Below are 12,763 nucleotides of genomic sequence, written 5' to 3' on the forward strand. Positions count from 1 at the left end.
TAGTAGGAGGAGAAGGATTCTCCTTTCCCTGCCACCTCTGGAGCACTGAAGGCGGCACAAATGCACAAAGGGTTCAGTAGAAGTGAGGAGCCTAAACCCTTTCTGCGGATCGGCGCCTGAATGTCAGAGTCACGGTTGTTGTCGTGTTCCCGGGGCAAAGGCCATTGGGAAGCAGAGGTTTCCCAGGCATCAGTTACAGCAGCTCTGTGGGGTTTCCAACCTGTTTCCTGTTTGTTTCAGCTTTTCAGCAACAGCCTTTAAAATCGGACAGGGACACGTGGCTCATCCTGAACGAACATCGGCAATGGCTGCAGAAGCTTGCGAACCGCGTGTTGGGCGCTTCTTACGACTTGGGAGCGGCACCGACACAGAAGGACTCTTCCTCGTGCCACGGTAGGTACCACAGACGGGAGCAGCTCTTTGGAGCAGGGAGGCAGGTTCCGTGGGGCGAGAGGGGCCGTGAGGGGTGGCAGGAGCGACGCGGTGTCCTGGAGTCACCGGGGGCCACTCGCCTGGGGGCTGGAGCTGAGGGAAATTGTTCCTACCATGGCCCTGCCCCAAACGAACCCCCCCCCCCACCTTTGGTCTCCATGCGCGATGGCCCAGCCCCCCAGCCACAGCTCCTCCATAGGATCCCCTCCGTCAGCAGCGCGCGGAGAGAGGGGGATTCTCCAGGACTCCCTTTGGCCATCGCCAGCCCCAGGGGAGCAGCGGCCGGGGGAGGGGCAGGGCTCTCTCAGGGATGCCGGCTCTCAGGGAAATGGCAAAGGGGGAGGAAGGGGAACCTGCCCTGGTCCAGATTCTCCCCCTTGACAATTGTGTCCTTCTCATCTGTGCTCCTGCCCTGTCTCCTCTGACAGACACCGGCTGAGCCCACCGCTCCCCGGCCTGGCCGGGAGACCAAGCAGCTGGGACACCACAAGGATCCGGAAGGGGCAGAGCTGCACGTGACGGGGAACCAGCCACGACCGGGACCAGGAGCCGTTCAACCCACAGGCCAGAGGACGCCAAGCCCCTCCCCGGCCCTGCGGCGCGTCCACAAGAACCGAGGATCCGCTCCTGGCCTAGAGACTTGCAGCTGTCGTGGACTTTTGCTTGTTCCACAACATTTGTCCTGCCCGACACCCCAGGACATGGCTTGTGAGTCACCATCAGACCCACCCATCTCCGGGCCCTTCCCACCGCCCTCTCGCCATCTGGGTGGGTCTCTCTCGTCGTCCGTCTGCCTTCCCACAAACACCAGCGTGGGACCACTCTCCTGGGGGGCACTGGGACTGCGCGCGTTCTGGGGTCCGCGGTGGGGGAGGGGTTGGGGTTGCGCGTTCTGGGGTCCGCGGTGGGGAGGGGTTGGGGTTGCGTGTTCTGGGGTCCGCGATGGGGGAGGGGTTGGGGTTGCGCGTTCTGGGGTCCGTGGTGGGGAGGGGTTGGGGTTGCGCTTTCTGGGGTCCGCGATGGGGGAGGGGTTGGGGTTGCGCGTTCTGGGGTCCGTGGTGGGGGAGGGGCTGGGGCTGCCCAGCATTCTGGGACTGGGGTGGGAAGCTGAGGCTGCCCGGCTGCTCTGGGGCTTGCGGGGATGCCAGGGCACCGGGCAGCCTGAGGGCTGGTGTGGGAGGGTAGAAATCTGGGGCTGGGCAGCCACCAGTGTGGGGAGGAGAGGGCAGGGCAGGGCAGGGGCAGCAGCCTGGGGGGTTGAGGGTGTGGAGCCTTGGGAAGAAGGGGCGGGGCTGAGGTTTGCCTTCCCTCGTCAGCCGTTCGCCCGCTGCCCATGCCTCCCACTGCTCTCTGCCAGTCGGGTAGAGGCCCTGGAGAGAGGGGACGTGCCCAGGCACAGAAGTGCTCTGGTCAGGTGCCCCGGCCACAAGAGACTCCTCTGATCCTCCAAGAAACCCCACAGAGCCCTCTGCCAACTGGGGCGGGTTTCACCCCTCCCCCATCTCAGAAGGCCACGTGGGGAATTCTTGGAGGGGTCTTGGACCTTCTTGTGGTTTTATCCCCGTGGATCTGCCTCGGGAATGGATTTCACCGATTGGTGACGGGTGCGGGGCAGGGACCCATCTGGAAGTGGGTCAGGGGACCCCTCTGAGGACTCCTCTCCCCCCCTCCACCAGTCACTGTGGCCCCTGCCCGTAGGACCAGCGAGGGAGGGGACTGCACCACATGGGGGAAGTGCCGCGGTCTGGGGCCCTGCCCGCAAGAGGGTCCTGTGACCCCTCCAAGGAGTCTCTCCACCGTCCCCTCCCTACCAGTGAGGGTCACCCCCTCCTCCCCGCCTCAGGCCAGCTCGGAAGGGAAACGTGCACCAGTCAGAGCAGCCAGTGCCCGACAGCCTAGGCCAGAAGCCTCCATCTCTGGAGCTGAGCAGCCGGCCGGCACCATCGCCCTGGACGCCCCAGCGCAACAGTGCGAGGAAGAGCCCGTCTCGCTCCCTGGACGTCTTTCCAGAACTCAGCGCCTGGCCCTTCGGGCTGCCCCTCTGACTGGTGCACGTTTCCCTTCCGAGCTGGTGTGGGGGAGGGGGTGACCCTCACTGGTAGGGAGGGGACGGTGGAGAGACTCCTTGGAGGGGTCACAGGACCCTCTTGCGGGGAGGGCCCCAGACCGTGGCACTTCCCCCATGTGGTGCAGTCCCCTCCCTCGCTGGTGCTACGGGCAGGGGCCACAGTGACTGGTGGAGGGGGGGAGAGGAGTCCTCAGAGGGGTCCCCTGACCCACTTCCCAATGGGACACTCTGCCCCCCGTCAGAGGGACAACTCCCAGCCTGGCTGCGTTGCACCAGTCACTGGGGACAGACCCGCAGTCACGGCGCGCTCCGCTTAGACAGGGCTGACTCCCACGCACGACGCCGCAAAGGGGTTAGGGTGGGAGCCAGTTAGGATCCGGCCCATCGGTCAAACCCACTCTCGGGGCGGCGCTACGGGGCCACGTTCCCTCTCAGGTGCGGAATGACCTTTGTTAGGTGCGGCAGGGGGCACGGGGCAGCGGTACTTGTTCTGGCTGGGGGCAGCCTCGGGGCCGCGGCCGGGGATGGAGGATATGCGGCGCGGGGGAATTATCTGAACTCCTGGACTAATAAATGTATCTCTGCTGTAGACCCTGCGTTGCTGTGAATTCCTCTGTCGCGACAAAGATTGTGTTTGATGTTTGTTTGTCTTGTGGGGTTTGTCTTATTGCTGCCTTGTGCTGTGTTGTGTTAAAACACAAATCCCGCGTTAGGCAGAAACGGATTAATAGGCATTGCTGACTGTATCTGCAGAAGCTATTGTCTTAGCAGGGCAGAGGCCCAGCAATGTCAGGCACAGCAGCTCCTGCGCGACGTGGGGACGCTTCTGCCCCAGGGAGGGGGGGGCAGCTCTCTGCCTGGGGACCCGCCCGGCCTGTCTCCCCAGGAACCTCTCAGCAGCTGTATCCTGCCACAAGCCGTGAGCAGCCGTGAGCGTGGGCAACTCAGCCTCTGGCCATAGGACAGGCAGCTCCCTCCTGCAGCCCCTGGCCAACTCCCTCCCGGCCTGAGCCACACAAGAACCCAGGCGTCCTGGGCCAGACAGCTGACCATGTGTGTGTGGGGGGGTGACATCTCCCAGCTCATGATCCCCCAGCACTTCACAGATGTTCCTGAAGCCTCCCGCCCTGGGCCGTGGGGACTGGAGAGCACCCAGCTCCCCCCAGGAACACCCAGTTCCCTTGCACTCTCCAGACCTCAGCTGGCCGCTGCCAGTCCCTCTCTCTAGCCCGTTTCTGGGCAGACTGCAGTCCCTCCTGGCCACTCCTCCCTGGCAAAGGGTGCAGACCTGCTACCTCTGCAACCCTGTCTTCAGGCCTTACGGCCTGGGGCTTCCCCGGCCCAAGCCCTCCCAGCCTGCCATGTCTGTTGTCCTACCTCGGTGTTTTGTACCTCGGTACCTTCGGTGGTCTGGACTGTCAGTGTCAGCGTCGTCTGGTCAGGGTCGTCCTGGCGCGCTCCTGACAGGACCTCTACTCCGTCGGTGATAATAAACTCTCGGCTGCGTGCGTAACAATCGGTACTCCCTTTATCTAGCGTGTTAGACCCCGTGCACCTGGGTCAACACTGGAGATCTCTGATAGGCCCCGGAAACGACACATGCAGGCAAGGTTTGAAATCAGTCGAGCAGGTTTATTATCAAATGCGAAGCTCTACCAGTTGGTAACAGAGATCAGTACAATGTGACACCACTGGGCACTATGGCCCGCGTTGACACGGTACCAACACCGGGCAGGCCTATTGCCATATAACAGATATTAACAGCACTTAGTCAAAGTTAAGTTACTGCGCACTCTGTAAGTTTAGGCAATGACACCTGCCGTTCAGGCACCTAGTGCGCCCCCCCCAAGGTCGGCCGGAGAGCACCCTCTGCGGTGTCCTTTTATAGACAGGTACAAACAACTTACATCATTTCTTTACGTACCAGGTTACCACCCTCTGTTGCCTAGTTACCACCCCTCACTGTATGGAAGGGGGGCTCACTTACTATCCTTCATGCTGTCAATTTTGACCCGGTCCTGAACCTAGGTCGGTCTGTGCATTAGTTTTTAGGGAGTTTTTGTACCAAGACATTTCTTATTAAGATGTTCCATTACTCCCCTTTGGCTCACAGTCTGTACCCAGTGCCTCCCTGTGTCCTTCCATGCTCGACCTAACTTACACAATCCCACAGGTATCAATAGGGCTTCTTTCTTGGCTCCTGTGTTACTGAACCAAAGTCTTGCTCACTAGATTGCAGGCCTGTTGCTGTTTCCGTGTTGCAGGCCTTAGGCCTGCTGACTCCATATCACTGACCCTCAGCTTACTACATCTGCCTCTCACAGCCCCGCCCACCACGGCTGCCTCTCGCAGATCCACAGACAGACCTTCCAGGACACAGGAATCAAATCCTCACCTTACAAGAAGTGATTTTTGTTACAAAACAGGAGAGAAACGTGATAAAGAGTACTTGTTTCCTTGATGTTACAGAGCAACTGAGGAAACCGAATTAAAACAGAAAAAACCCTCTAGCACAATGCTCATTTTTTTGCGAAGAATGGCTCCTGCGCAAGAGGGGGGTTTTCACATCTACACAGCTCCTTTTTGTGTAAAAGCCTCTTGTGCAAAAACTGTTGCTAATGAATTATGCAACTGAAGCGTGGCGATAGTGTACCCTGTGCTTCATTTGCACAAGCTTTTGCGGAAAAAGGTTGCGGTATGGACGTAGCCAAAGAGAGCAGGCAGGGAACCTAAATCCAATTCACATTTCAACCCTCTGTCTCGATTGGTTCTCCTGGCCCCCTGGCTGACACATTTGCTAGGTCCCTGAATTAACCCTTTAATCAGCGGGTGCTGGTCAGCACTCCTCCTGTTCATGACACCTTCCCCTGGGCCCGCCTCCATGTCGTAGAGCTCAGCAGTTTGGCATTGGCCCCTTTCCTCTGGTGCAGCCAGGTGAGGGGAGAGTGGTCGGTTACACTGTCAGAGCCGCCCAAATAGCTATCTAAGGGCCCACACCCGGGCCAGGCCGTGCTTCTCTACGGCCGCACAGTGCAGCTCCCGGGGCAGCATCGTCCTGACGAAGTTCACAGCGGGGCGCCTCTCTCCGTACAGTCAGTTTGCAACAGCACCACCCCGCCCGGTGTCTGAGGCGTCAGTGAACAGCAGGAAGGGTTCGCTGACGTCCGCATCCACCTGCACCGGGCCAGGGATGAGTAGCCCCGGTCAGCACAGAGAGCCCTTCCGCACTGCTCGGTCCAGACCACATGCTTGGGCCCTTCCTACATGGCTCTGTCCGGGGAGCTGCCAGGCTCTACAGCGCTACTGTCACGCGGCCGGGGAGAAGGCCCCGTTCAGGGTGGGGAGGTTAAATATCCGATATTTGAATAGTCGTTTAACCTCGTGAATTCTTACCAGTTACTCGACTATTCTACAGTCCCGGGGGTGGGGAGCAGCAGCCAGTGCGCTCTGGCCCCCCTCCCGAGCAGCCCCCTGCCACTCTGCGCTGATGCCTCTGAATCACGGGGTACCAGGTGGGAACTGGTCTTCAAGGAGAGCCAGTTTACAAACCGGCATCTTCCAGGACCACGCTGTTGGCCCGCGCTGCTGGCCCTGATCTAGAGGCAGCCGTGCAGGGTGGCAGCAGCTCCTGTCCGGGAGAGCGGTCTGAGCTCCTGGACCCCACATAAGCCAGAACTCAGCCAGGCTCTCTGCCCGCCCACCTCCTAAGGTGTTTGTTCTGCTGCTGCTGCTTCCTTTTCTGCTCCTTCTGCTGCTGCCGCTACCTCTTCTGTTGCAGCTTCTTCTCCTGTCTCGATTTTTTTCTGCTTCTTCTACTGTTTCTTCGTCTGCTGCTTTAAACTGCTGCTGCTTTTTCTTCTGCTGTTTCTGCTTCTTCTGCTACTGCTGCTCCTATTTGTTTTTCTGTTTCTCCTTCTGCTTCAAACTGCTGATTCTTTTGCTGCTCCTGCCTCCTTTCTTCTGCTGCTTCTTCTACTGCCGTGGTCTCCAATCTTTTGAATCACAAGATCACTTTTTCAGTTTAAGTGCAATGTAAGATCTACTTCAAACCCAAATGCTCTTGCCCCGCTTCCTTCCTGCTCCTTCTTTGAGGCCCTGGCCCTGTTCTACCCCCTTCTTCCAGGCCTCCCCCTGCTCACTCCATGCCCTTTCCTTGCCCATCCTCTCTTTCATCAGCGTTAGGTGGGAGAAGCGATGAAGCTGCTGTGGGGTCCCCTAACAATACTAACCCCTTTGTTCGACTCCTGTGACAGCCAGTGACTGTCTAGGAAGGAGTACGGCAGAAAGGGATCTAGGGGTTATAGTGGACAATATGCTGAATAGGAGTCAGCAGTGTGATGCTGTTGCAAGAAAAGCAAACATGATTCTGGGATTTATTGTGAGGAAGACACGAGAAGTCATTCTTCCGCTCTACTCTGCTCTGGTTAGCCCCCGGTTGGAGTATTGAGTCCAGTTCTGGGCATCACATTTCAAGAAAGATGTGGAGAAATTGGAGAGGGTCTTGAGAAGAGCAACAAGAATAATTAAAGGTCTAGAGAACATGACCTATGAGGGAAGGCTGAAAGAATTGGGTTTGTTTAGTTTAGAAAAGAGAAGACTGGGGGGGACAGGATAGCCGTTTTCAGGTATCTAAAAGGGTGTTATAAGGAGGAGAGAGAAAACTTGTTCATCTTTGCCTCTGAGGATAGAACAAGAAGCAATGGGCTTAAACTGCAGCAAGGCAGCTTTTAGTTGGACATTAGGAAAAAGTTCCTAGCTATCAGAGTGGTTAAAAACTGGAATAAATTGCCCAGGGAGATTGTGGAATCCCCATCTCTGGGAATATTTAAGAGTAGGTTAGATAAATGTCTATCAGGGATGGTTTAGACAGTATTTGGTCCTGCCATGAGGGCAGGGGACTGGACTCAATGACCTCTCGAGGTCCCTCCCAGTCCTTGTATTCTATGATACTATCATCTGGTGGCGTGTTTTTATTCATCAAAGGGCCAATTAAGGTGAATCGAACATATGACCAATTTATGAAGGGTAATTTACAAAATAGGGGATTCAGCGGATATTAAAAAATGGTTAACGACAATCAATAAACAGTACAAGCGACGAGGAGTCCTGTGGCACCTTATAGACTAACTGAAGTGTAGGAGCATAAGCTTTTGTGTGCAAAGACCCACTTCGTCAGATGCAAACAGTACAGTAATCAATTCCCAAAAATCACAAGGAAAAGGAAAATTTCGGCTGAGTCCAATTGGCATGGTCCATGTAATAACCAAATGTTATAGCAGCCTTCTTGAAAGTTCCCAGACTGTCGCTCAGGAGCTCAAATCTCGCAGCTCACCGAGAGCTTTGAGAGGAGCCCTGAGAAGAGCCCTCCGAGTCCTCTTCCCTGCCGATGGTAAGTAGTTCTCAGGGTGGCTGGCGATGGTCTTCAGTGGAGTCTCCCGTAAGGCTGCAGTTGTCTTGATCCGGAGTCTGATGTCCTGTGAGGAAAACCCCGCGCACCCTGCCTCTGGGACGGACATCCCCAAACTGTCCAGCTATCGGCCTTTTATCCCGTCTCAGGCGGGAAATCCCTGCGAGGGAAACCCCTCAGAGTCTGCCCCTGCTAGGGAGACCCTGTGTGTGAACTTCTGAGGTAAAGCCAGGTCAGACCGGACAGTGTGTGTTTGTGAGAATGACAGAGACACACACACTGAGAGTGACAGAGATTTGTGCATTGCCGAGCTCCCTCCATCCCCTGCTCTCTGTGTGGAGATAGGGCATAAGAGTAGAGGGAGGGAGGAACACCCTGACATCACAGCCCCCCCCTTCTCCTTCCCACACCCTGCACAGCAAGCAGGAGGATACCAAGGGGGCAGCTTCAATGCAGAAGGCAGGAGCAGCATGAAAATGGGGAGAGGAGCAACTGAAGCGTTAGCCCTTGAGAGCTTCCTGGACAAACCAGCCAGGATCATCGGCCAGAGGCTCTGAGATCTGTCATTAGACCCCGATCCACTGCTCGGTGAGCACTGCTCGACTATTTCTGCTGCTGCCGCTTCTTCTGTTGCTGCTCCTTCTCCTGCCCCTGCTTGTTTTCATGTTTCTTCTTCTGTTTGTGCTGCTGCTTCTTTGGCTACTTTTTCTTCTGTTGTTTCTTTTGCTGATTCTTCTTCTGCTTTTGCTCCTTCTTCCTCTGTGGCTGCTACTTACTCTGCTGTTGCCTCTTCTGCTGCTGCTTTTCTTCTTCTTCTGGGCTGTGTCTACACTGCACCCCTTTTCCGGAAAGGGATGCAGATGAGACAAGTCGGAATTGCAAATGCAGCAGGGATTTAAATTTTCCCCGCTCCATTTGCATGAACATGGCTGCCGCTTTTTTCCAGCTCGGGGCTCTGCCGGAAAAAAGGGCCAGTCTAGACAGGGATCTTTTGGGAAAAAAAGCCTTTTCCGAAAGGTCCCTTATTCCTCTTAAAATCAGGACACAGCACTGCTGCTGCTGCTAATTCCTCTTTCTTCTGCTGCTGCTTCTTCAGCTTCTCCTATTCCTGCCTCTGCTTCTGCTGTTCCTGCTGCTCTTTTCTTCTTCTGCTGCTGCTGCCTCTTTTCTTCTCTGTTTCTTCTACTGCTTCTGCAGCTGCTGCTGCTTCTCTGGCTGCTGCTGCTCCTTCTTTTTCTGTGGATACTTCTGCTGTTGCTGCTATTGTGCTACTTCTTCTTCTCCATCTGGTGTTTCTTTCCTGTTGCTACTCTTTCTGCTGCTGCTACTTCTTTTTCTGTTCCTTCTTCTGCTGCTCCTGCTGCTGCTGCTGTTGCTTCTTCTGCAGTGCTGCTGTTTCTGCTGCTTCATCGGCTTCTATGGTTCCTTCTGTGGCTGCTCCTATTTGTTTTTCTGCTTCTCCTTCTTCTGTTTGTGCTTCTGCTTCTTCTGTGGCTGCTGCTGTTTTCTTTCTTCTGCTGCTGTTTCTACTACTCTCAGGGGGTACGTCTACACTACAGCGCTAGTTCGAACTAACTTAGTTCGAATTAGTTAGTTCGAACTAAGCTAGTTCGAACTAACGCATCTAGAACTAAAAACTAGTTCGAACTAGCGTTTTGCTAGTTCGAACTAGCAAGTCCACATTGAGTGGACTCTGAACAGGGCTTAAGGATGGCCGGAAGCAGTGCCGGCAGGGCATAAAAGGAGGACTTAGAGCATGGAGATGCTGTCTCAGGCTAGCCGAGGGCTGCGCTTAAAGGGTCCCGACCCCCACCCCGGACACACAGTTCTAAGGGGTGCCCCGCTTGCAAAGAAGTTCTGGCTTGGAGTGCCCTGAGTGCCCACACTGGGCACATCACACCACTCGGCCATCAGCCCGGCTGCACTTGCCACAGGCTGCCATCTGGGGAGAGGGAGTAATTGGGGGGCTGCAGGAGAGCTTCCACCCCCAGAAGCCCGCAGAGCCAGCCCAGTCCTCCCCATCGGGGGCTCGTACCCCATTCCTCCCTCACCTCCTTCCACTTACCCTTCCTTAGCCCCCCTTCTTATTGATGTACAAAATAAAGATAACATTTCTTCCAACATTGACTCTGCCTTAATTGAAAAAAAAACTGGGGGAGACTGGGAAAAGGAGGTGGGAGAGGGGAAGAGAAAGGCTGGGAGAGGGGAGGGCAACTAACATGATCAGGGGTTGGGAACAGGTCCCAGATGAAGAAAGGCTACAGAGACTGGGACTGTTCAGCTTAGAAAAGAGGAGACGGTGGGGGGACAGGATAGAGGTCTCTAAAAGCAGGGGTTGGGTGGAGAGGGTGCATTCATAAAAGTTCTTCCTGAGTTCCCATAAAGAAGGACTAGAGGACACCAAAGGAAAGGAATGGGTAGCAGGCTTCAAACTAGTAAGAGACAGTTGTTCTTGAGAAAGCAAATAGTTAACCTGTGGAACTCCTTGCTGCAGGAGGCTGTGAAGGCTACAACTAGAACAGAGTTGAAAGGGAAGTGAGATCAAGTCATGGAGGTTGGGTCCATGGAGTCCTATTAGCCAGAGGATAGGAGTGGTGTCCCTGCCCAAAGTTTGTGGAAGGCTGGAGAGGGATGGCACGAGACAAATGGCTTGGTCATTGTCTTCGGTCCATCCCCTCCAGGGTCCCTAGGGTTGGCCGCTGTTGGCAGACAGGCTACTGGGCTAGATGGACCTTTGGTCTGACCCAGTACGGCCATTGTAAGCTCAGGGCTCAGTGTCGGGGGTCTCAGTGGACCCCCTTGATTTTCATGCACACCTGCTCCTGGGTGGCCAGGCTGGCAGCTCTCCTGCCCTAGACAGCCACTTTCCTGTGCCTAGTGCGGAGATCGTGGACGAGGTCCACGATGTCCGCACTAGCCCAGGAAGGTGCCCGCCTCTTGCGGTCCAGGGCAAGCTCCCGGGAGCCGCCAGCCTGGTCCCGGCAAGAGGGGGTGGGCTGGGGGGCATCGGGTGGGTGGCTCTGTGCCGTGCCAGGTGCAGGGCCTGCTAGCTGGGTGCTGGCAGGCTTGCACCTGGCACGGGCACTGTAGCCAGCCCGTGCCCCTTTAAGGGGTCCGGGGCCGGGAGGGGTGCATAGAGTTTCCCTGGTGTTGGCCAGAGTGGCCACCAGGGAAACCTGGGGAAGGCTAGCCTCCCACTAGTTCGAACTAAAGGGCTACACAGCCCTTAGTTCGAACTAGCTAGTTCGAACTAGGCGTTAGTCCTCGTAAAATGAGGTTTACCTAGTTCGAACTAAGCGCTCCGCTAGTTCGATTCAAATTCGAACTAGCGGAGCACTAGTGTAGCACCTATTAAAGTTAGTTCGAACTAACGTCCGTTAGTTCGAACTAACTTTGTAGTGTAGACATACCCAGGGTAAGTCTACATTTGCCCCCTAGTTCGGAGTAGGGAGGCAAATGAAGCATACCGAAGTTGCTAATGAAGTGTGGGATTTAAATATCCCATGCTTGATTAGCATATTTGCAGCCGGTCGCCATTTTAAAATGCCAGTCGCCCGATTTAACTCACCGTGTGTAGACACTGTAGTCCGATTTAAAACCCTTCCCTCGATTTAACCGTTACTCCTCATTGCATGAGGAGTAACAGTTAAATCTCGCGCTTCATTAGCAACTTGGGTATGCTTCATTTGCCTCCCTCGTCGGAACTAGGGGACAAATGTAGACACACCCCCACTCAATAAGGAGCAGCCAGAGATCATGATGCAGGGATGATCCCCAAAGCCTTATTCTGCCCCTCTAGTGGAGCTGGCGGGAAGTGGGGGGGGAGGGGTGACCCACAGAAATTAGGAGCCTGCTGGAAGTCTCCAGAGAGCTGTCACCTCTGCACCTGGGAAGGGAAGGGGGAGGGGCTGGCTCCTCAGGGGCTGGGCCTGGGCATCTTCTCTCAGGAAGCAGGGGAAGCCTTGTGCCCGGCAGGGAGCTGGCTCCATCACTGTAGCCGGCTGGGCCCTTACCCCGCTCTGCCCTGACAGGAGGAGGGGAAGGGAACTCGGGGGCTGAGGTGGTAACAGAGCATCTCCCTCCCTCCCATTTAACACTCCATTGGCATCCACAGCAAAGTGTGGGACACTTCCGGCCCACGCAGCCTCCTCAGCACCTGCCCTGCTATCGACAGGCACATTTGCCTTCCCTCTGCCTCCTCTGCCTGTTCCAGTGCGAGAGGAAACCGCAACATCCTCTGGGAGGAGGGTACCAACTACGGGATGGTTTCCCTCTGCTCCCATTGAATGCTCTGTTCCCTTGAGACTTTCATCCTCCTTAAGAGCACTGGGGCTCTCAGACTGGAGGTGGGACAGTACTACTGTGTCCCGGAAAGTCTCATCAACATAGCTCTCTGCCTCCCTTAGCTCCTCCAGTTCAGACACCCTGGCCTCCAAAGCACGAACTCGGTCTCTGAGGGTCAGGAGCTCCTTGCAACGGGTGCACACATACGCCACCCGCCCACAGGGCAGGTAATTATACATGTTACACTCGACGCAATAAACAGGATAGCCCCCACTCTGCTGCTGGGCTTCTGTCTCCATTTTTCTAATGAATAAGTTTAAGTATAAACTGGGATTCTTTTTAAACCTCTGGAATATAGATTATTATACAAGTTACGTTTTAAAGAAGGTCAGAAGTCACTAGTGCCCTCTAACCTCCCCCTCTAAACTCCCTGTTAGCTGTTCCTGTTCACAAGCTCCCTGGGCGCTGAGTCACAGGCTTATATAGCTCTGGTAGCCCCTCCCCCTGACTGAGGCTCAGCCAATTAACAGAGGCTTCTAGATTTCAAACCTTTTAGAAGCTCCTTCAAACAA

This window comes from Pelodiscus sinensis, chromosome 12, assembly GCF_049634645.1.
Source record: "Pelodiscus sinensis isolate JC-2024 chromosome 12, ASM4963464v1, whole genome shotgun sequence".
NCBI classification, from domain to species: Eukaryota; Metazoa; Chordata; order Testudines; family Trionychidae; genus Pelodiscus; species Pelodiscus sinensis.